This window comes from Nothoprocta perdicaria, unplaced genomic scaffold (genome assembly GCF_003342845.1).
Source record: "Nothoprocta perdicaria isolate Ctin4 unplaced genomic scaffold, notPer1 scaffold_65, whole genome shotgun sequence".
Taxonomy (NCBI): Eukaryota; Metazoa; Chordata; class Aves; order Tinamiformes; family Tinamidae; genus Nothoprocta; species Nothoprocta perdicaria.
Window position 1 is genome coordinate 60,341 of NW_020455921.1, and position 22,846 is coordinate 83,186.

Genomic DNA, 22,846 nt, shown 5'->3' on the forward strand with positions numbered 1-22,846 from the left:
AATCCTCTTGATAAAATGTCTTTAAATGCAAAGGTTTGAAGATAAGGTACCACTTAAGTCTTCATTCAGACCTACTGGGWATGAAAAATTTGAGTAGAAATTAACAGGATCATTAGCATTATCCTAACCTCTGCTGATATAGAAATTTTCCTTTTTTTAAGGAAGTAGAATCTATTAAAGTCCATAGAAGGTTGGTGGGATTTAGAATAAATATCATATTTGTGATAATCAGATCCATAAACACACCTTTTTAATCATAACAGCAAAAATGGCATAACTCTCAATACAGTCTAGTGAACTTAACAGAAGTCACAGGTGCCCTACACTGTTTTCTCAGACAGAGACCAAGTGTGAGTATTAGTTTTGAAGTTTTGGTTTTCCACCACTTGATGCAAACTGCTGTGTTGACAGCCATAGATACACACATTTTCTCTTTGGCCACAACAAAGAAGACATGAGAGAGGAACTCCAGCCCAATSTCCCTGTTTAACATGTTTCATCTGAATAGTGCTGCTATTGGAGAGAAGTAGTTCAGATTTTCATAAATCATCCTCTCAGATGCTAAGAGAGCCAGCAATGTTGCTGGTGTTATAAAGTGGACCACAGAACAGATTCCCTCATAAATTTAATGTAGCTGACAAACAGTAATGCCCTTCAAGTCTTCCCCCAGCTGTTTCCCCTATCAGATTCAGATGACCAACATAGTAATGAAAGTCTCCATATCCTATTAGCAGCTCTCAGGCCATGCATAGTTCATTGAAGAAATGTCTACTCTGAGCTGAGATGGATGGCTTACTCTGTAATGAAAATAAAGTGAGAAGCAAGATGTGTGAGATGGACCTGTTTTTATTTTATCCTTATGCAAGGGGGGTTGTGTTTAAAGGAAAAAAAAAAAAGAAAAAAAAGGTCAGGGGGATGTTGGTAAGTATCTGGTACCTTTGTTTCATTTAATAAAGGAAAGAGATACGATAACACATTCATAATTCTAGCACCAGCTTTGACATAATAGGACAAAACGGTGCCTGAGGATTCCTGTGTACCAAGCAGATGGGCCATCCATTATTTTCCTTCAGGTCAGGGGTCATCCTAAAACAAGAGTCAGCAATCATTTTGCAGGGTATAACAAAACCATTTTTTTGCCCATTCCTTAATCCCAGAAAGCACTACTGTCCTCTACTTTTGTCCACATACATTATCATTTTTGTCTATTATCTGCATCCCCAGAGACCTAATAGTCTTTTCTTCAGTGTGGCTTGATCTGGAGCAGCTGTAAGCTTTGCTGCAGGCAGTGTCTGACAACCGCTTGCCTCTTGGTCAGTGTCAGTTCCCTGGGGGAGGGCAGGCATTCACTTCATTATTAGAAGCGTGGAAAAAATCCTATATTCATTTAGATCCAGAATAAATATGCAATATTTGGAACAAAGGACCCATGTTCCAGTCCAGCTGGCAGTGCTTTCACTATTGCCGTTCTTCAAGGCCAGCTCCTGCTTAACGCATGCATTAAGGTCATTTATTTAAAAATAATGGAATGTGCCACTAAAGCCCCTTTTCCCTCTGTCAGTCTAAATTTCACCTTCCAGCATCTCTCATTGATCCTGGGGCTCTAAGAGCTTGTGTGAAACAGTACTTTTGTAAAAATAAAGATTGTTCAATTACAGTACCCCAGAGAAGAGAGAAATAGCAGAGAGCAAGCCTAGTGTTCAAAAAATAAAATAGGCCTGAGTCTTATTTTGTCCCCTAACATTGTGCTTTTACTCAGGTGAATGTGAATTTTGTCTATAAATTACCTCCTCCGTTACTGTGATAAAAATAAATGTCAATAAAAAGCTTTAATGTTAGGTTACTATAGGACATCCTAGTACTTTACATGATTATCCACGACAATAAGGTGCCCTTGAAAGCTGTTCCCATGCTTTTGCTGCAGTTGTCCAGCATGGCTGTTTACGTTCTCTTCTACTCGAGATACACAAGAAATAGGATCTGAACCAGATGGCTACTCTTTGTTTTGAGAAGGAGCTAACCCTGAAAAGGTGCAGCATTGCACAGATTTAAGATGATGTTAATGGACATGATCATTTACTTCAACAAGACAAGGAACTGTAATACATAGCTGTCATTTAAGTCAGATTTGTGTTTTTGGGGGGCTCCAAAGTGAAAGAGCATATGGGGCACCTTCCATCCAAAAAAACTCACAGAAAGGTTTAACAAGTTTACAGTGAAATGCATTTCAAGGGCTTGTGAATGATTTCAATGTGAAGCAATCGTAGCATCCAAAATCTATGTATGAATTACGAGTTATCATGACCAGAGGGTGGTCATCCTTCCAATCTTACCTTAGGTTGCTTTATCCTTATAATAACTTAGGTGGAGATATAACCACATCTGTGACATTTTTATGGCTGTTTACCATTAAGCTGACTTGTGAATCTGCCCTCTGTAGCCGAGTAGCTTTTTAGAGAGACTTTGCTCTCCAGGATCCAGGATCTCAGCTGATCCTGCTGTGGGAAGGTAGTAAGTACTACTATTTGCAATGGGATTGTTTTGGTAACAAAAGAAATAATTTGGGAAGACAAATAGAAATATTTACTGRCATCATCTTCAAAATTTGTACCTTTAAAGAGGGGGGCTGCAGATATCATGGGCCTCATATAAAGAATACATTTCCCCTACTATCAAATTCACAAAATAACACTGTGATAAATAGGATCAACTGTAAAGATAATGTAAAAAGACAGTAAAAGACAGAACTTTTTTATTAATGTTTTCTATTTATTTTTATTCAGATGTGTTTCCTATTTATTAACTGTTCTTATTATGTAGATTTTCTCTTTTAACTATTTCATTATAAGTCATTTTGCTTAAATTTGCTTGGAAATGTCTCTCATTAACACAAAATAAAATCATTAGAATCTCTGTTTCTAGCTAATTGTGACACCATTGGCCTTGACTAGAAATTTTTATGAGACAAGTTTGGAGTGATGGTATAAGCCATTTTTAGTGCCCTAAAAAATAAAAAGGAAACTATCCCGTTATCTGTCATAACATGTGTCATAACTGTCAAAAAGTTAGTAAAGGTTACTCAAACTTTTTATTATTTGACTGACATCAGCTAATCTTAGTGATGACAACAGAAATGTTATTAGAGTATTGTGGGAGCTGTCTTTAAAAAATAGCTGCTCAGAGCTTTCTCAGAACTGCATCCACAGTTGCCAGAAATTAAACATATTTTGTAATTTATCTCATTTTTCCTTGTGGAATTTTGTAGGCTGGGCTGATTCCAAATCACAAACAGGCAATGTATTCCATCCAGAGAACAACAAATTGCCAATCACTGAACACCACTGACCTGTTAGCAAATTCTAACAGAAGTTCTTAAGTGAAAATTTCAAAGATGCCTCATTTTTGAAATTTTCCTGAGGAAACAAATACTCATTACTCTTCACTGAAATTTGATTGCTAAGTATGTACACTGTATTTCTAGAGGTGATCAGGCAGAAAAAAAAAACACAACTACTTTATCGAATTTTAGAAGTCCCTAAAAAAAAAAAAAAGTAAATTCTTTTTGACCACTTTTCAAGTCATGCAGTCTAAATACTTCAATAGACTTCATTATCGTACTTGGTGGCTTTCAAAAAAAAAGGCTTTTCTGCTACTTGGAAGTTGTTAACTTTTTAACTTTTTTTTTTTTTTTTTTTAATATACAATCAAATATTCCCAAGCTTCTGTTATATCTATTATCAGTTTTATCATTTGGAATGTCCTGCATAACAAAGGACAATAGGAAATATATCACTTCTTTTAAGCCTTTCCCTCTTATCACCCTGTGCTGTGTAGTCAGAAGTAGGAGCTATAGCGAGATCCAAACTCTCCTGAAGAAATTTCACAGACAGATACTCCAAGCTGTAAGGAGTGGATAACTATTTAGGAGAGACTGAGACCAGGCTTGCCAGCGCTTCATCATTTACAGCTGTTTTCCCTCAATGCACATACTTCACTCTAATTACTGTTAATAGGAGTCGGTTGTGCAGTCTGAGAAGGTCTGGAATAGTTGCTGTTCATTCAGCATAGATGAGGTTGTTTGTGACTACCTAAAACCCTGCTATTCTGTATGCCTAGCACTGAACACTAATTGGGATGCCACCTTGACAATATTGAAAGGTCATAGGGGCGGGTATTTTTTTCTTTCTTTTGTACAGTCCATATGAAGGTCAAGAAGAATTGCAGCTGCTTCATTCTGGGAAACACAAGAGTGGCTTCCTTCCATCTTCCTGCTTCTACTCTTCCTTTCAGCTTCCACTTTCAACAGCATGACATCCAAAAATAGGAGGGGAAAGGTGGAAAGGAAACCTTTCAGTGGCTTTAGCTTTTATGCCTACAGGTGAAGTAAGTCTTTCCCTAGACAGCTCCAGCCCTGAGCATAGGTGGCCTTATTCAAGGGGCTTTTCTTTTTTGCCAAATTGATTTTCAGAATTCAGACACAAAATTGAACTACAGCAATTCAGTAAGCGTATATCAGCAGCRCTCTAATGACCATTGAGAAGGACTCCTGCAGCAAATTTAGCTAAGCTGAATTACCTCACTACTGAGGCAGGTAAGAGCCTGTACGCAGACCATTTGTATGTCCTGCAGCTGAGAGGCAGTAAATTGTTATGCCACCGTAAGACAATCATATGTCTAAATCCTAATTTAAAGCAGCATTTAAATCTTGATTGGATATTTGTTTCAATCTTACCTTGGCTTTTTTTTTTTCATTTTATCTTGAATGCCTTCTATATCAGCTTAGCCTTTCTCTACAAAAACCCTTGATACATGGAACAAAAGTTGCTTATACAAACCTTAGCTCTGGTTTACCTAAAGTAATGCACAGCCTTGCCTGAAATTGTATCAGCAACTTGCTCAAAAAGATGAAATGAAACAATGTGACTGTGCTTAACTTGGAAATAGAGGATCACTCTGTTAAYGCAAAACTATGAAGAACGCCAAATCATCTTTTTCCAGCCAAACGGAATTGCTCCTATGCAATACATTGTCAGTATTGTATAGGAGCCCTCAAGAATAAGAACACACATATACAACACATCTATCTACCTTTSTTATTCTTAATGCAAGAGAACAATTCTCAAGAGATTTGTTTATTCTCATTTTATTCCTTATATTTTTTTCCCTCAGACTACTTTTCTCATAATTCCAATGGAAGAAAGTTTTTCTGTCATCTGTCCTATTTCTTTTTGATAAAAAGTTGCTTACTCTTAATGCCATGACTGATTTCTTAAAGAAAAAGTAGAAACAAATTTTGCTAAAAAGTGAGAAGAAATAGTAAAGACATCATATTATGATTGGTTCCTCTGTAAATTGTTAGCTTTCCTATTACATGAAATACTCCAAGTTCATTTCCCCAAAATGCCCCTCTTTAGAATAAATAGCCAGAGTAGTAAAGCACCCCAAGCATTATGGAGCATATGGCCAAACAGAACCAACTTATTTCTTCACTCTTCATAGCTCTTCACCACATACTTGCCTAAACTCCAAAGCAAAGTCAATCATCACCCAGGAACACCTAGACTATCTTCACCTCTATGCAGAGCCTTCTAAAGAGAGAGCCCCTATCTCACCTCCCAGTCCAAGGATTACTCTAAGGGTGACTCTAAGGGATTACAGAATCCCCGCTGAGCACAATACTCCATGCCCATGGGCTTCCCTGGTTATAGCTGGAATCATCTTTTTAATTTGGCCAGAGATAGAAGGTTATATGTGAGTTGGGAAACTCAAAAGTACCAGGGTACAAGTTCAGGCAATGGCCATGAGTATCTGCCTGTTTTGACCACCACAGAAAACAGTTTTGTTAAGAGGATGGGGCCAGACTATTGACAGTGGTGGCCAGTGACAGGACAATGGGCAACAGCCACAAACTGAAGCATATGAAGTTCCACCTATATTTGAGGGAAAACATGTTCACTGTGAGGGTGACAGAGCACTGACACAAGTTACTCTGACAGACTTGGAGTGTCCTTCTCTGGAAATACTCAAAAGTTGTTTAGACGAGATCCTGTACAGCATGGAGGTGAGCCTCCTTGCACAGTGCAGTTGAACTAAATGATCTTTAAAAGTCCCTTCACCATAATCATTCTGTGACAGCTTCCTCCATGCCTTTCTATATCTCTAGTCCATTAAAATTAACAATGAAATACTGAGAGAGTTTGCAAGGTGACATAGATCTTTTTTTCCATATGTATGTATGGATGAAGATTCTCTGGAGTTTTCTTGTTTTGGGGATGGAAGAATGAAGGACAGCTACACAGATGGGCACCAGAATACAGGCCCTGGCCCTGTCTGGTTTAATCTGGGTTTTGTCTAGAGRCAGGAATGGGAAAATACAGTGGACACAGCACTCTCCAGTTAGCTGTGTACAAGAGGAAATAAGAGATTATTTATTCTTCCTCCTCCTCACACACCTTTGAGCAYCCTAAATCTAAACTCCTGTAACATATCCCAGAGATCCTACTGTCATTTGTGCTTTTGTGCTGATTCCAGCAGTTTAGAGGGATCCACCTGCTGACAGCCCTAGAYTGTCTTCATTTTTTCAGGAAGACTTAAAACATAGAGTTTTGCCAGGGCCAACATTATCAAAGAAGATTGCTACGGTATCTTATATGAAAGAAAATGCAGAAGTGTTGAAATGTGGAAATTATTATAAGAAAGTCCACATGAAAACAAAAGCCCCATTTATAAGAATGGTACATATTTTCAGATGTTATTATAGTAGATATTTCCAGGTCCTGAGTTCAATGGTACTATTCAAAGCTACCAATGGATTTCAATGGCTCAATCTAATAATAAGGATCCCAATACTGAAAATGAGCAGAAAGAATCACTGATGTGATTCTTATGCCAATGATACAGGAAAAAATAGTAATCACATCATGTGCTTTATTATAATCAAGTGATTGGTGCTTTTTGGCCAGAATCTATTGGAAATCATCTCCTCCTATTTCATGTCCTTTCAAAGAGATAAAACTTTATGATTCAGGCTATACTATCTGGAAAAGAAACAAATACACACTGTGTATGCAGTTTCAACATCCATGTACTCTCCCTGAAGCAGGCATCTGGTACGAGAAACGCTCTAGAGAAAACAGCAAAAGGATATGGGGAAATGGCATTATTCTGTAACCTTTATTGTAGTATCCTATCAAATACAGAGTAGTCAGAGAGCTAGTRGAAGAGTATTGTATTTTTAAAGACATATTGTTTTTAGTAAATTCTGTTTGCCCTTAGTAAAACAAAATGCTTTTCACCTAAAATGCACAAATCTCATGAGTGGACTGGCCTAATTTTAACTCCTCACTATTTTCATGCTGATAAGATGGACATGAATGGGTTTCTTTCAATTTCATGATAATAGAAGATGATATCAAGATGATAGGATAACTYAGGTGCCTGTACAGGTTGGGCAGTTATATACATACTCACAGATGTGTCTCTCACTGTACACCAAATAAGCTACACAAATGCTGTTCCTGAAATGCTAACTTTGCTCCTATTTCTTCTCTACAATCACTCAGTTTAGAACAGAAATTATTTTATTTTCTCTCCAAAAGATAGAAACCAGAGCTTCCAGTCTGTACTGCTTCCAATAGTTGGCCTAAGGGCTTTTTTTTTTGGAGCTTGTCAGCACATTTGTGTTAGAAAATGCCTTTTGTGTAAACATATACCGATTCTCTTCTGCTTTATCATAAAGGGATAAAATCGTACTAGTGTGGAGTTTACTGCATCCATCAGCCCATATTTAATGGCTAGTGAAGAAAATAGTAACTTTCTACTACCAGCAAATCTTCTTCAGTATGAATTCTTTGTCTGAATTTAATCTGTGGGCAGAGAAACATTTGCATGCCCCCAGACCCAGATGACCCTAGACATCATGTTCCAGCCCCAGTTCAGCCCCTTCATCTTTTCTGGGCCTTGATTTTCATGCCAATCTAAACTGCCTAAGTACATGTTCTGGAAGAGGTTAGAGGCATAGGTCCATCRAGAACCCTGATGTGGTCATTTTGCACAGTACAGGTTCACTACCTCATCCAAGTGGTGCACTCATCATCACTCAGTCTAGACATAATCTTTACAATCAGTTCATCTAGAAAGTAGGGATCCACCTGCCATTTTGTGGTCAAGGATTCTATGATTCTATGATTCTATGATATATTCATATGACCATATTTTTAAAGTTATTTACCTTAGAAAAAACTTAAATTTCAATCACACTCAGAAGAAGTAGTCTCTTAAGACATGCTGAAGAGAGATTCAGGCAACAGAAAAGTTTCACTTGTCTTCTGATTTCATGGTCTGGCTTTCACCACAATCCACCTCAGCATAAGAAACTTCTGCCTCTTCCATTGTCACCAGCTGTCAATCCCCCAAGTGCTGCAGGCTAATCTACCTGCTCAAAGTTCCTTCTCACCAACTGGATGTATAAAACACCACTGGGAAAAGTGATGCTTTCATGCTACTGAAACCAGAAAACCAGAAGTAAAGCAAGGCACAGCTGCTGCCATCAGAAGCCCCAGACTGAACTCCAGAGTGAGAACTCATCTTAGCCAAAGGCTGAGCAGAAGCAGAAGCAAAAAAAGTGAATTGCTCAAGGGAGAGCAAAAGTTTGAACATGAGGCAAATGAAGCATGAAAAAAGAAGCAGTGAACCAAACAATTATTCACCACTACAAGAAAATCCATTAAAGAAAAACAAAGCCATCTAYAATGGTGCAGCTGAGGGAGGTAGAGATGAAAGAATGGAAAACAATCCCCTCTGAAAAGCTATCTTGAAATTCCTGGATTGAGAAAGAAAAGTAGAAGGAGGGAGGGGGAAGAAAAGGGATGGGGGAGAGAAACATATCAAAATGCAAACTAGCAATCTTCATTAGTGGCCCTGTTCCAAAACACGCAAGGAAAAGACTAAACAAGACTTACTGCCAGCCTGGGCATGCTGCCATCTCATCACGCGTGAGAAAAGAAGAGCATTTCAGATGACTGCGATGGGATATCAAAAGATCATGGAGCTTGCAAAGTAGGTGGTGAAAAAAGGTTTTGTCTTTTAATCACATTCAAGATACCATACTTTCATCAACTTTGTGTAGTTTCACTGACAATAAATATAACTGAGGTGGGTGTTTGCTGTGATGTCCTGTCTACTGCCAGTTAAAAATTTTAACATGCTTAATCTGTAAAGAGACTTTTTTCAACAAAGAAGCTGCYGCTTACATCATGGCAGAACATCTAGTTTTCCAGAACTCATTGAGCACCATTATTAACACGTTAAACTTTACAAGCAACTTTTTCAATATGGTACTTATATATGAAAAGGCGTTTGGGGCAATCCACTCTCTATTTCACATACTACTAATCAGGATACAAAAGATAGGGAAATATATGTGACACCAGTGACACCAATTTCTGAACCCATTTACTGACTGTTTAAAATTTTACTTTCTAACCAGGAGAGATGGGATAGTGAGAAGCAGCAACATGGGCTACTGGATGAGGATCCTGCATGTTTATCCTTATTGAAGAGCAGTGTTGGAGACTTAACAGAGTGGTTTGCAGCAGTGAAGAAAAAAGTTTCTAAACTTTTGGAAAGTTTCTAAACTTTTGGAAATATCATTCTGCAGAAATAGCTTCAGACTAGTCTATGTACAAGTATTAAAAGTATAGCAGCTATCAGCTTCTATGAAAGCTAACCTAAGATTAACACATATGAAAGCAAAGTCTATATTCAGAGTGAGGTTCTGGTTAAAAAATCATTTAAAGACAGATTTGAAGAAAGGACTTCATGACCTCACTACAAGCAGAGGTAATATAACTTATCTCAAACATATTCAGATCCAACTAAGGAAGCCAGAGCTCTCACCAGAGACAGAGCTTCCTATGACATGCATATACTTTTAACTTCTGATTTAACTTCTACTATCAGTATTTCAACAATATCAGACAGCTTTTTTTCTCTTGTCTTCTCTTTAGATGTCATACATGCTGCTTCTATTCAGGATGCTTTTTCAACAAGTTCTAGCCTACCTTTTCTCTTCATCAGTAGAAAGTGGGAAAATTTATAAAGTTTGGGAATAGCTGGTGGTGCCTGAAAGGTTTCAGCTTGGCCATTCTGAGCAAAGTTGCTGTATTCAAGCTATTGTCAGAGCTTTCTTAATGGGGATAGTTAGTACAGCACATTAGACTCTACCTTAAAACTTATCCTGTGCAATCAGGATAGATGCTTACAGRCACCAGATAGATACTGCTTCTTTATTAATTCTTTTCAGTGATATTTATCTTGTAGGTAAAAAATGTATATATTCACCTTCTTCTGTTTCCAAGGACACTTAAGGGTATAGGTCATGAGGAATGGTAGAAAYCCAGACTACATACTAAATGTTCTTCCTTCTTATATCCTCCATACTAAAAAAAATGTTGGCCAAAGTCTGATAATTATTGCTTGTTTTCATAGATCAGGAATTAGCAGTGCCCTATAGCTAATAGTAATTGCAGAACTTAGCCTACCAGGTGAATATGCATAGTTAGTTATATATAGCGTACTGCAGATGAGTCTGTCTTCACTCGGCTGCACAGATATAGCCTCTGATGTGGCAAGAGTGCAGCACAGTTCCCATGGCCCTCTGCTAAACCTCTGCTTGACCAGTACTGCTAAGGGACCTGTGTATATCCTTGTTAGCACCTCATCAATCCAGAGCTGGACACAGAGGTACCAGTGCTGACACCTGCAGTGCTGCGCCAGCATATCCAGCAAGTGGAGCGCGAAAGGGGAGACTGTAGAAAGGACACAGAGTTGCTTTGCGGGTCGACAAAGCACAAGGGGCRTTGAGCTGAACTCTTTTGAAAGGAGCTAGTTGTAATAGATTGAAAGCTGGTCAGTCCAGAATGAAGAACAGGCAGTGCTTCTATACTCAGATCATATCATCTTGGCAATGGGGCTTGCAAATCATCCTTCTCTTCAAGAAAAAAAGAAAAAAAGAAAAAAAAAAAGGAAAAAAAAAAAAAAAGAAAAATTATATTAGCCAAGATATGTACTTCCCCTCAGTCTTACATGTCTCCAGAACGAAACTGCTCATCCATCTCGTCCTCCCCAAAACACAGTCCTCTTCCATTTCAGTCAAGCAGAGCAAAATTTCCAGAGTGCTCCTACRGAGCACTGCTGCAGTAGAGACAGGCTTAACACAGCTCCTTTGGTACCSTGCTCTGCCCAGAGATCACAAAACAGGTATGGGGAGAGATGCATTTAACCCTTGAATATCCTCAGCTGTGGCCTTCTATTTGTTCGACTGTGTTTAAGGACTGAACTTTCCCTTCTGTGCCTCCCAGAATCAATAGGTTTTATACGGCTTCTGTTTCAATAAACTGCACAGATTGTCAGYATCTAAAATCCACTCCTGCTACATTAGTTGAAATATCCCTTAGGACTGAAAGAGATCCTACTTTCATACATAAATGAGAGGAAACTGTTTATCTGTAAACAGTTATCTGTATGTATCTTATGTTATCGTAAGTCAAGACAAAGTCAGTTAACCCAATTAACCAATGGGTGCAAAAAGAAAGAACAAAAAAAATTGAAACAAACCTGAAATAAATTTGAGTGGAATTGAACCAAAACTTCATGCTCTTTGTCCACATTCTTCATGTTCTTCATGCTAGGACCACTACCTTCACACTCAAGGACAAATAACCAACATAAATTTCATCAGTAAATAGAGTTAACCTGTCACTAAAATTGTCATAGAGTAAATATTGTCATAGAGTAAAAAATAATGTATATTTACTTTTCTGGACCCTTAAGCAAGCATATAAGGGTGAATTTCCTTCTGTCATATCTTTAGGAAAGGCTCTGGGATAACAGAACATTGACTATTCTGTTGTCTCCGTAATAAATTAAGCATTGTGCAAATTTGGCTTGTTTCAAATGATTTGATCTTATGCTTTAGTTGATGGTATTTGCTGTGCCTGGCTCTTTTTTTAGGCTCCTTTATTTACCTTTTTATAATTAAAGGAGCCTAAAACAAAATTGAGCGTGCGTCATGTTGGGACTTAGTTTGGAGGTGAGCCAGCCCATCCGTCCTTCCTGGTAGTTGCAGACAATCACAGCTGCAGTTTGCGTTCACACCTCACACTTGGCATTCCTGTAGGACCACAAAACTGGGAGTTAGCAGCACTTGGGTTTGACACATGAAACCATGCCAAAACTGAGGCAGGAAAAACTATTTTTTTCGAACATGACCTTAATGCATATCTGTAATTCAAAGGACTTAAAATTAAAATCTTCCATTTAGATGACTTTTATTCCRAAGTAATTTTTGTTTTGTTCTGGAATTCAATGTCCTTAATAATTGAGTTTAGCTACACACCTCACAAAAACACAGTCACATTTTTAATCCCTTCTTGCTGTCTTTCTCATCAAAAAGCCTGCTACTAGAAACTCCAATAGGTTCTCAAACTGGCATTTTATAGAGATACTTCGATACCAAGCCAGTCATTGTTTCAATGGAATTCTGATTCATGAATTATCTTTTAGAAAATGGTATTTCTGCAGTTAGACCTTGCGTTGATTTCTATTTGTCTGCATTGATTCATGACAGCATTATTGCCAACAGTAACTTGTAGTGAACTATGAGCCTCATAGCTACATGAATCTATCTAAACAGAATTCTACTTTTTATCCTGAAAATGCTTTTACCCTGAACGTTCTTATCCTAAATAAAACCTAAAATCACTAACAAAAATGTTAATACTCTTTTCTTCCTCAGAACCATTGGATAGATACATTACAGGGTCTTAAAACTGAAATGGAAGGTAGAGCTGGTTAAGAAACCGGTCTATCATTCARGAAATATCTTGGGATTTCTAATCTGATGGATAGTTTTGAATTTTCCATCCTATTTGCAGGCAAGCATACTGCCTCCCACTCACATTCATCAGTGACTCTTTGGAAGTTCATCCTTCAACTCTGCTTGATATCATAATACCATTAGTGTTAATGACCTCTCCAGAAAACTTGCACTGTTGCTACCTTACTSTGAGATGTCCAAAGATACTGGGGCTACTATCTCAGAGTTCTACATTCACTTGCATTTATATTTTAACTATTCACTTCTCATCACACTCTTTGGTGTCAAGAACACATTATCAATTTTTTAAAGATCTCTGCTTCTCAGGTGCCTATCACTGCATGTCTTGTAAAACTGGCAGCTGTGTGTACATGTGGCCAGACTTAGCAGCTGCTTTTATAGGATAAGCTGTGATATATATTCTGTATCTGAAATCAGATAAAAGCCCAAATTTATCAAACATTCGGTTTTAAAGAAAGCCTGTAATGCAGTTTACAGCAGATGTATTTCTTTATTAATGGTTTCATGAGCATGCTCTCAGCTCAAAATTCTCTGGATTTGGGATTACAATTCATTTGCTCACTCCAAAAGAAACACTGATTCATTTTGTATTGTGTCTGCTATATATAATACTATGTTACTACACGATACTGCTACTGCCTGCAGCTCTCCAGATGTCATGGAATGRGAGCTGCTGAAAATCTAACTAAACCCGTCTGTCTCGTGCCTGTCACCCTGGAGCCCTGCACTCATGTAAGACTCTTTCACAAGACTCTTTCTTATCTGAAAGTTAGATCTAGAAGCAAATGGGCAAATTTCAGTGCTTCTCTCTGGCAAAGATGCAGTAGAAGTCACAGATTGCCCAAGTCTCTAAGAATTGTCAGGATTTACTATCTACAATGCTATTCGAGGGAACAACTCTAAATATTTGGTCCCCAAAATTCTGAACCTAAGTGGAAAGAAGAAGGCAAGCTAGTCATAAAATTAGYAGATGGTAAGGGAAGACAATTACGAGTATTGTCACAAATAGTGTTTGTAACTTAGCAGCTGCCACAGCATTATCGAACACTTATTGTAGAGCACATGGAGGGATAGTGACCACTCTGGAGAGGAACAACCAGCTCCCTACAGGTCATATCCAGTGCTTTCTATATCCTCAAGCTGTAGAAACAYCTTGCACTATTTTGTTTCCTCTTCCTTATCATCCTTGGCTGTTTCAGATGGGCCTTTGCTATTCCAGGATTTATCTTTTGGCAGAATTCAACAGTGTTGTCCGATAAATGCTCAGCTGGCAAAGGCACAGTGCAGGGAGAGAGGTCAAAGGTGTTAGGGTTWTGGGATAAGAACTCAGTGTTACTTTCAAGCATATCAAAAAAATAGAAGAGAAAACCAGTATGTGTAAATGGGGAAAAGAAAAGTGAAGAGAGAGGAATAATTCCCCAGCCTCTGTTTGAACATGATGAACACAGGAGAACAGAGCTGAAATATAAAGCCTAAAAGAATTACTATCTAGAGTTCTGTCAAGATTGTTCCCTTAGGCTTTTCCTTGGTCCATCTCTCTATAGCTSTCAAATTGGCATCGACAAAGGAAGGTACAAAACACTTGAAGACATATTTTGCTATCTATACTATTCCTTTCTTAGCTACACAGTAGAAGCGAGATTTCATAACTCAATAGGAATTAGATTATTAGATTTCCAGTCYTCTTTCTTTTTGTTGTTTTGATTTGCTTTTTTCCCTTTAATTTGCAATTTATCACTTCTTGATAAAGCTACAGGTGGCATTTTCAAAAGTCCTCAATAGCCTAATTATTCTCCTGTTTAAGATAAAGATCCGTGCTGAAATAACAAGTTGCATAAAGCCTCATGTATTAGGCTTTAAGACACAGCCTACTTAGGATTAAGACAAAGCCTGGCATAAAGAGTAGGCTGCCTTGTCTATGCTTCAGTGACAACCTTTTTCTAACAAATTTGACACTGGCTCCAGTCAGACATAGGCCCAATCTTTTAGGGTATGGTTAACCCAGTGCTACACGCTAGATCCACCACATCATGGTCTAAACATGTTTAAATSGAGGCATTTCAGAAAAATCAGGGATATTATTCTGAGGGCTGCAGGAGGCGACAAGAATCCTGAGGACCAGTCATGAAATAGAAACTGCAACAGGTGGGAGAACTTACGGCATAGTAACTTAAATACAGTCATTTGCTAAATTCCAGTGTTTCCATGGATGAAATGCTGATCACTGCTGTCCCAGCAAGTCTTTTKGCCTACAGCTAAGGTTGCGTATAGGTACCTAGGATTCTGTGGGTCAGTCTGGACACATCATGGACTTTGCTGGGCTTACCCAGCCTTTTTCTCTCCCTCAAGATAGAAAAGAAAGAAGAATCCTGTTTTGCATCTTGGTCTCAGTCTAGTATGGAGCTGCATCTGGATTTAGGACCTTGGAAGCTCCTATGGCACTTCTGTTTTGGAAACAATGTGGTTGGCAAATACCCACTTGCAACAGGAGCACTCTGTGTCTGTGGGTAGTATCACTTGATACTTACAGGTATGTCCTGCAGGTAGGAAGGAATAACCCCAGACACCGGTACAGGCTGGGGACTGACCTYCTGGAGAGCAGCTCTGTCAAGAGGGACCTGGGCATCATGGTGGACGACAAGTTGACCATGAGGCAGCAGTCTGCCATCRTGGCCAAGAAGGCCAACAAGATCCTGGGGTGCATTAAGAAGAGAGTCTCCAGCAAGTCGAGGCAGTTGATAGTTCCCCTACACACAGCCCTGGTGAGGCCACATCTGCTATACTGGGTACAGTTCTGGGTTCCCCAGTACACGAGACATGTGGTGCTGCTGGAGAGAGTCCAGCRCAGGGCTATGAGGATGATTAGGGGCCTGGAACATCTGACTTATGAGCAAATGCTAAGAGAGCTGGGCCTGTTCAGCCTGAAGAAGAGAAGGCTGAGGGGAGACCTGATCAGTGTGTATAAATATCTCCCTCAGGGGAGGGAGTGAGGAGGATGGGGCCGGCCTCTTTTCAGTGGTGGCCAATGATAGGACTAGCGGAAACGGCCACAAACTGAAGCACCAAAAATTCCACAGGAACTTAACAAAAAAAATCTCTTAACAGTGAGGGTGGCAGAGCACTGGAACAGGCTGCCCAGAAAGATTGTGGAGTCTCCTCTGGAAATCTTTAAAACCTGCTTGGACGCAGCCCTGTGSCACGTGCCCTGTGTGTGCAGGGGAGTTGGACTAGATGACCTCTAGAGGTCCTTTCCAACCTTAAGGATTCTACGATGATTCTCTGATTCTATGGTAAGCTTTTATGCTTACAAAGCTACATGACTCACAAAACACACCTCGTTCAAAGTCAAGAGTATAGCCAAAATGGCAATCCCGTGGCTAGTGGGAGTACAAATCCCTGAGCATAAAATCAGTGAGAGGTTAAATTGGATTACTACAGGAGAACATTGCATTTTCATTCACATCTGTTTTCCTTTGTTACTAAGTGTTGGTGTTACATTTTTTGTTGGCATGAAGTTTTAGAGTGAAACCAGAGTTTGGTAGCACAGCCTTACTCTGACCACAATGACCTGTCCGTAGGCACTGATATGCACATGCAAGGGCAAGCAAAAATCCTCACTTCCAGGCATGGACACTAAGATACATTTGAAAAAACACTGGATTTGAGACTGAGTTCCTTGCTTAACAACTGTGAATGGCAGGGCTGGTTTGTGTGATTCAGACATGACTAATCTTGAGGAGGAATGTGAACACGTCCTTTGCATCTCAGCCCTCCATGCAGAGCTCTTCAAGGGAGTAAATGAAACTGAAGTGTCTGGCTGTTGCCTGTACAGTTAGAGAGGAATATGTAATATGCAACRTAATTACCTGAAAATGTAACATTTTGTCTAAAAACATCCAAAAATCCCTAATAGATCACAGTTCCAACTATTCTTCTGTTACCATAATTCCTCAGTCAGGGCTGAATCTTTTTTAATTCAGAGCTTAGGAAACATTTACAAAGATAGAATTCATTCTTTCCTTAAGAGACTACCTGGGATGTCCAAGATCTCCTTCTGCTTATGATACAGAGAGAGTTTATCATCTGATCCCAAAGGTTGTAGAGGAAAAGCCATTTATAAAAGATGCTCACATATGTGACTGATAGCTTTCTCAGATTTCCCTGCATAAATTTCCCAATTTCCCTGCATAAATACGACACATTGCCAATCTGATGGAAGTTAATTAAAAGAGGGGATTCTTTCACCTTCTGATTTCTAAAAAAATGACACTGATGCTTTTGATGATATCATTCTTACTATTTAGCCTTATAGACCTGCCCCTTCTGGTGTAGGGGAAAAGAAAAAAAAAAAAAGGAAACTAATAACAAAAAATCTCTTCTTTAGCCTAGCTTCCTGGGGCAATGAAGGTTATGAATCCATGTTATCTGTCTGTCCTTTGCCCAGATAAGGATTGTTGAAAACTCCAACTAATTTCAAGCAAATTTGCAAAAAAAAAAAAAAAAGCTAGATGTCTCAAAAATATTTGTGTTCACACAAGCTTTGTTTAAACTAATGGCTGAGTGAAAGAGAGGCAGGCTGCGGTGCAAAGCTGTGATGCTAACTGCCAAGAGCTCATTCAAAAGAGAGATATATAAATGGGGAAAGATTTGATGAAAGACTGTCTAAGACCCTTGTTTACAGGAATGTTTCCATCATCTGAGAAGACTGGAAGTCAATTATTAGAAATATTGCGACTGTTCATGACTAGTCCTGATAYAGGGCTTGATACTGATATTCTAAAGAAGAAAACAGAATAAGATGGCAAGCCCAAAAGGCCCAGTTTGGGCAGGGCTTTTCAGTGCTCTATACACGGGCTTGAATGCACGCTGAAGAAAGCTCCCCACAACATAATTGGAGCCTGCTGTGAGCAAAGGCACCAGATCTCCCACATGAGATTCCTTGGGCTACCCACAGCTCAGGCTCTGCATTGCATCTCCCAGCTACGAAGATYGCATGCGGAGGGAACAGCATGGCTTTGGTCTTCCTGCCATACATTGGAACAGATATTATAGTCAGCAGTAAGCTCTTACCCTGGGACTATCACCTTAGAGAAAGACTCACCCTGGGGTGAGGCTGGGGTCTCTGAGAAGCCAATGGCAGGTTGTCCATCGAGGTTATAATGGYTGTCCTATTGCAAAGATGCAATGGGGTCACACTTACCCCACCCATTCTCTATTCTGGGTGAATGTCAGCAATGAGGGAGTGGGAAAGTCCACCAGGGAAGCTGGGGAAAGCCCTAGGTAATGTCATAAAGAGTCACGGACCACCTACTGAAGAGTGTAACTCATGCGAAGCACTAGTTTTTTTTCCTCCTCCCCATTTTTGCCTCAAGCATGATGAATCAGCAAGGCCTTCCTGACCTAGTTGAAATGAGGCAGGGAAAGTGACCTTGGATGTGCTGATAGCGGCAGGAAGAATAATCATCAGCAACATAGCTCAAAGGCATCCAGATCCTACTATGTGACTCAAATACAGAAATCAGACAGACTTAAACTGTACAGTTTTAAAAGTGTATTTAGGTACTTTGTTCCCTTTCATGGCTTTTCACTGCTTTTTGTTCTTTCCATTCTTTTAAGCGCTTGCGCTATTGAGTCATCCTTATGTTTTCACACTGGGAGTTTCTAATATAGTTGTGTTGCATACTGTTCACACTCCAGATTGACTTTTCTCCCCCTAGCAACAGATGCTGTGATTTTATTCACACTTTCTGACCTTGGATGAATGCGTAGTACATCTGTTCAAAACCATATTTTACAGAGGCCCAGATCATGATACTTTCCACATGCTGTGCAATCCTTTGAGTTTGAAAAGCAGAACCTTGTACAACAAAGAGAAATAGGTATCTATCTCCTCTTTAAGACCTGAAGTACAATGAATATCTCTCAGTTGTCCAGCACCTACCAAGTAATTTTTCTGCTGCTAAACATCTTAATTCAGAGGGTGACAAACAGATTCAGCAAAATACCTGAGTACTGTGGACCTAGTGCTTCAGTGCCTAAAGCTTATGTGCCTACCTTAGCAGCAGAATACACAGGGCTGAATTACCTAGCTGACCCAAAGTCCTTAAAAATGAATCAGGGAGAGTTTTGTGTTAACTCGCCTAACTCATACCCTAGTCACAGCAACACTTACAAAGTAATAATAAGGCTTCCAAACTAACACTGATAGGAATACTCAGATCTGGTCTTGCAGGTGACAGAGAGAGCAATCACTACTGAAAATCCTTTTTACTGAAACAGTGTAGTAGATACTGGGTTACCAAGACACAGGGACATCTGGAGTCAAAACTTTCTCCTTTGTCTGTAGATATCTGGTGTTTCTTCTCTCATTAACAAATGTTATAATCACCAGGCTATAATGCATACTTGGGAATGTTTTCAGTTGAAGCTCTTCTAGTGTGAGCAGCATAAATAAATAGTTTTGTGCTGGTACTGGAGCCAGTGGAAATATTAYACAGACCAGAGGTCAAAGCACTCAGTAGGGAAGAAGAACTAGATGTGCAGCCAAGCTCCARTAAATACTTAAATGTTGTGCACAAAATACAAGCGTCACCAGTAAGAAAGTAGAAAGTAGCACTTTCTGGGCAGATTACACCCGGGCTATTTGATAGGGTACCTAGAGGACTTCCACAAATGTGGGGTGACTTGCACAAATGTTGCAGTCTGCTCAGATATAGATAGGATTTGAGCTGCTGGTTCTCCACCCTTCAGGCACTTCAGACTAAGCAGCAAGCCACTTACTGACTGCTGCGAGAGCTGGATTCTGTTGTCTTTATGCAGAGTTACCTACCCTGCAGCAATCAAAGGCTAGTCACGGTGTCACCATCTATCTTAATTTTTCCTACAAGTCAACCTGGAGATAAACTGCCAGGTTCCAAAAACTGTTTCCCAAGGAATCTAGACAATTGCTAGAAAACTTAGTGTGACACATAAGCTACTGCCTATTTTCTATTGTCAGCCAAAGTTTCACTAGCACTTACAAAAATAATAGTATTACCAATAATAGCAATTTGACCTAGTCTAATCAATTTCTCATTCAGAGAAATGAGTCATATAATCAATATCAAGTCTTTACAAGTGGACATAGTAAWTTCCAGGAAGATATGAAGTGCAATTCACTGGTACTCATTAGCAGCATGTACCACTGCAATGAAAATTTCAGTAATTTCTACTATAAAATGCAAAATTTCCAGTGACTCAGTGATCACAGTGACCAGCAGAATATATGAAAAAAATGACAAGATTAATGTGGGTAAAAACATGATATGGAAAAATTTACAACGACTGTTTTCATCACTGGCAAGATGCCCACATGATATGTTACTATAMATCTTAAAATGTGCAATTTCTCCTTCTTGGGATAGCTATAGCAAAAAAAAGTTAGCAAGAACATCACTGTCCATCCTGGAAAAATCAATAGGAAAAGGTTATGTGTTTATTAAACTGAAGACAATTTTAAAAGAGTGTTGACTGAAGATAGCTTTTTAAGTGTTCTTTGTGGACAGAKGCAACCTTGTGATATGGGGACCACTAATTAGTCCCTCTAATCTACAAATTAGAGGAAGAGATCAAATGAAACAACACCCTCCGCTTGGGAATATGCCCAAGGCAACTGTTACCATTTTCATTAAAGGCCACATAAATTTTGGAGCAGCACAATAAAATATTGCTATTCTCATTATGTAATTGAGGTCCAAGAGAACTCAGTCTAATATGGCCTGTGTGAGGAGTTTGTCCAGTCAGCAGTTCAATGTATCCTGGAAAGCAGGTCTTGGACATAAGCCTGAGCTGAGAGGAGGTTTGGTAACTTAAGTGTTATTTAGAACTCTTGGAAGTAATCTTTCTCCTCCACAGGAAAAGTGGAGAGGAGATGATGCAGACAGTGTGTCAGTAGAAGAGGTAGCTGCTCTTCTCTCATGTGACAAAGTACGTTCAGTAAGTGGGTTTGTTGCCTGCAGAGCTAGCACCATACATGTGTCCTAACCATGACACATGGATGGGAGCTTCATGGTTGAGCAGCAAGAAACAGCTGTGGATCCTTCCGGCAGTTACAGCAAGAYGGCCAGTAGACTCAGCTAAGGGATGCTTTGCCTAGCACCTGGAGAACCAACATCACTGCTGCAGTGCCTTCAGACCACATTGGATCTGCCCATCACATTTGGAAGCAACAAGGAGGAAACCTAGTTATCATTGTAAGATGTTCCTTCACAGAAGCCTTGTAACAGTTCAAGGAGACAGACAGGGACATGGGAGACTCCCAGGGTTTTCACAAAACACTATAAGCCTAGTAGGTATGAATGGGGGGGTAGAAGAAAAAGAGAGTACTCAGTGGAATCATCACAGTTTGTTCCCTTTTTTGAAGTTTTGTACTTAGCATTTGAACAGGCCAAGAATTTTTACTTGTGAAGGCCAGCACTTACACAGGTAAATATATATGAACAGCTCAGAAAAATTTTAGAGGAACATACCTCATATGGGGACTGTATTAGATGCCCTTCGCTATCTCTTCGCATGAAGCTCTGTGCTACATCAGTCATCCTGGATGGTGACCATGACTTGTTACATAAATCTCTATATCTCTGGCATATCTTTTTTTGTTTTGTTTTGTTTTCTAGTTCTCAGATGTTTGCAGCCTGCCAGGTTGATCTTTAAATGACTTTAACTGTCTCAAATGTTGAGTAATGTAGAGTTCTCTCTCACTTGGCTTTTCCTCCTCCTTGGATTTAAGCTGCTCAAGATCCCAAAATTAATTCCAGGAACTATTTTTCTCCTGAGATATAGAATGATGTCCTCCTACAGCAGAGAACAGGGTTTTTTTTTCCAGAAAGCATCAGTAGTCTATTCTTCACTTGTCTCACACTTACTCTCCTGACATCTACCAAGCCCTTGCTAAGAAGATACAGTTTTTGATTAATTATGTTCCAGAGGGTCTTATTGTATAGAGAACTGCTTTTATTATCCTAATATTTTCTTCACTGATGGCAGAAAGAGTTCCACCCTAGGATCTCCCTTACCTTGCTAGGACCCAGAAAATGTTGTGCATCTCATGGACTGTGAACCAGGGGGACAGTTCAGGTACCTACTTTGTGTTTCAAGCTCATGGAGAGCTCAGACTCTCAGGGACAAGAGGTTAATTGGAACAGATGCTATTGCAGAAATTGCTTGATGCCCAGAGATTACATCTTCCCCTCCCTAAGCCTCTCTGTGGTACTGGACTGCATGATCTTTCTTGTTTTTCTCACACTGGGTTTCTTTTCATCTTTTGAATCACTCCAGACAATGGCAATCTTTACAAATAAGACAAGCCCTCCTCTTTATATCAGACATTCCTCCCTCTAGGGATACAAGCAAGCTGGGCTGAAGCAAGAAGTAATTAAGGCCCGTTTTAAAAGCTGTGTGTTTCCCCTTGTATAGCCTTAACAAAAGTTGTGTCTTTCTTATACTTTATAGTGGTGTATTTGTGTTCTGCTTTTTCTTTAACCTCTTCCTTTGAAAAATACTTGCACAACTTCAAAGGTATCTCAAATACACCAAAGCATCCCCAAAATGGCTGATGTAAAAACTTTTTGACTTCAGACCAGTCTGTCCCTCTCAGAATAGAAAAAAAAAAAAAAAAAAAAAAAAAAAGGTGGTTTCTCCATCTTTGGAAATTTGCGTTTTGCTGGTTTGAAAAGATGCAGCAGAAGCACCTCTGAGACGCACAGAATTCTGTCCCAGAACTGATTCTGTTAGTGGGAATGAACAAAAAAATGCTAATGGCTCCCCCTCCTCCCAATGAATCATGTCCCAAAGCTCATTATTATGAAGAATAGATAGAGAGGTAAGAGATGGAAACTAAATCTGAAATCATAAACTCATTAACAGACATCTATGACCATCTCCCAAATGGCCATGAATGTGGGCCATCAG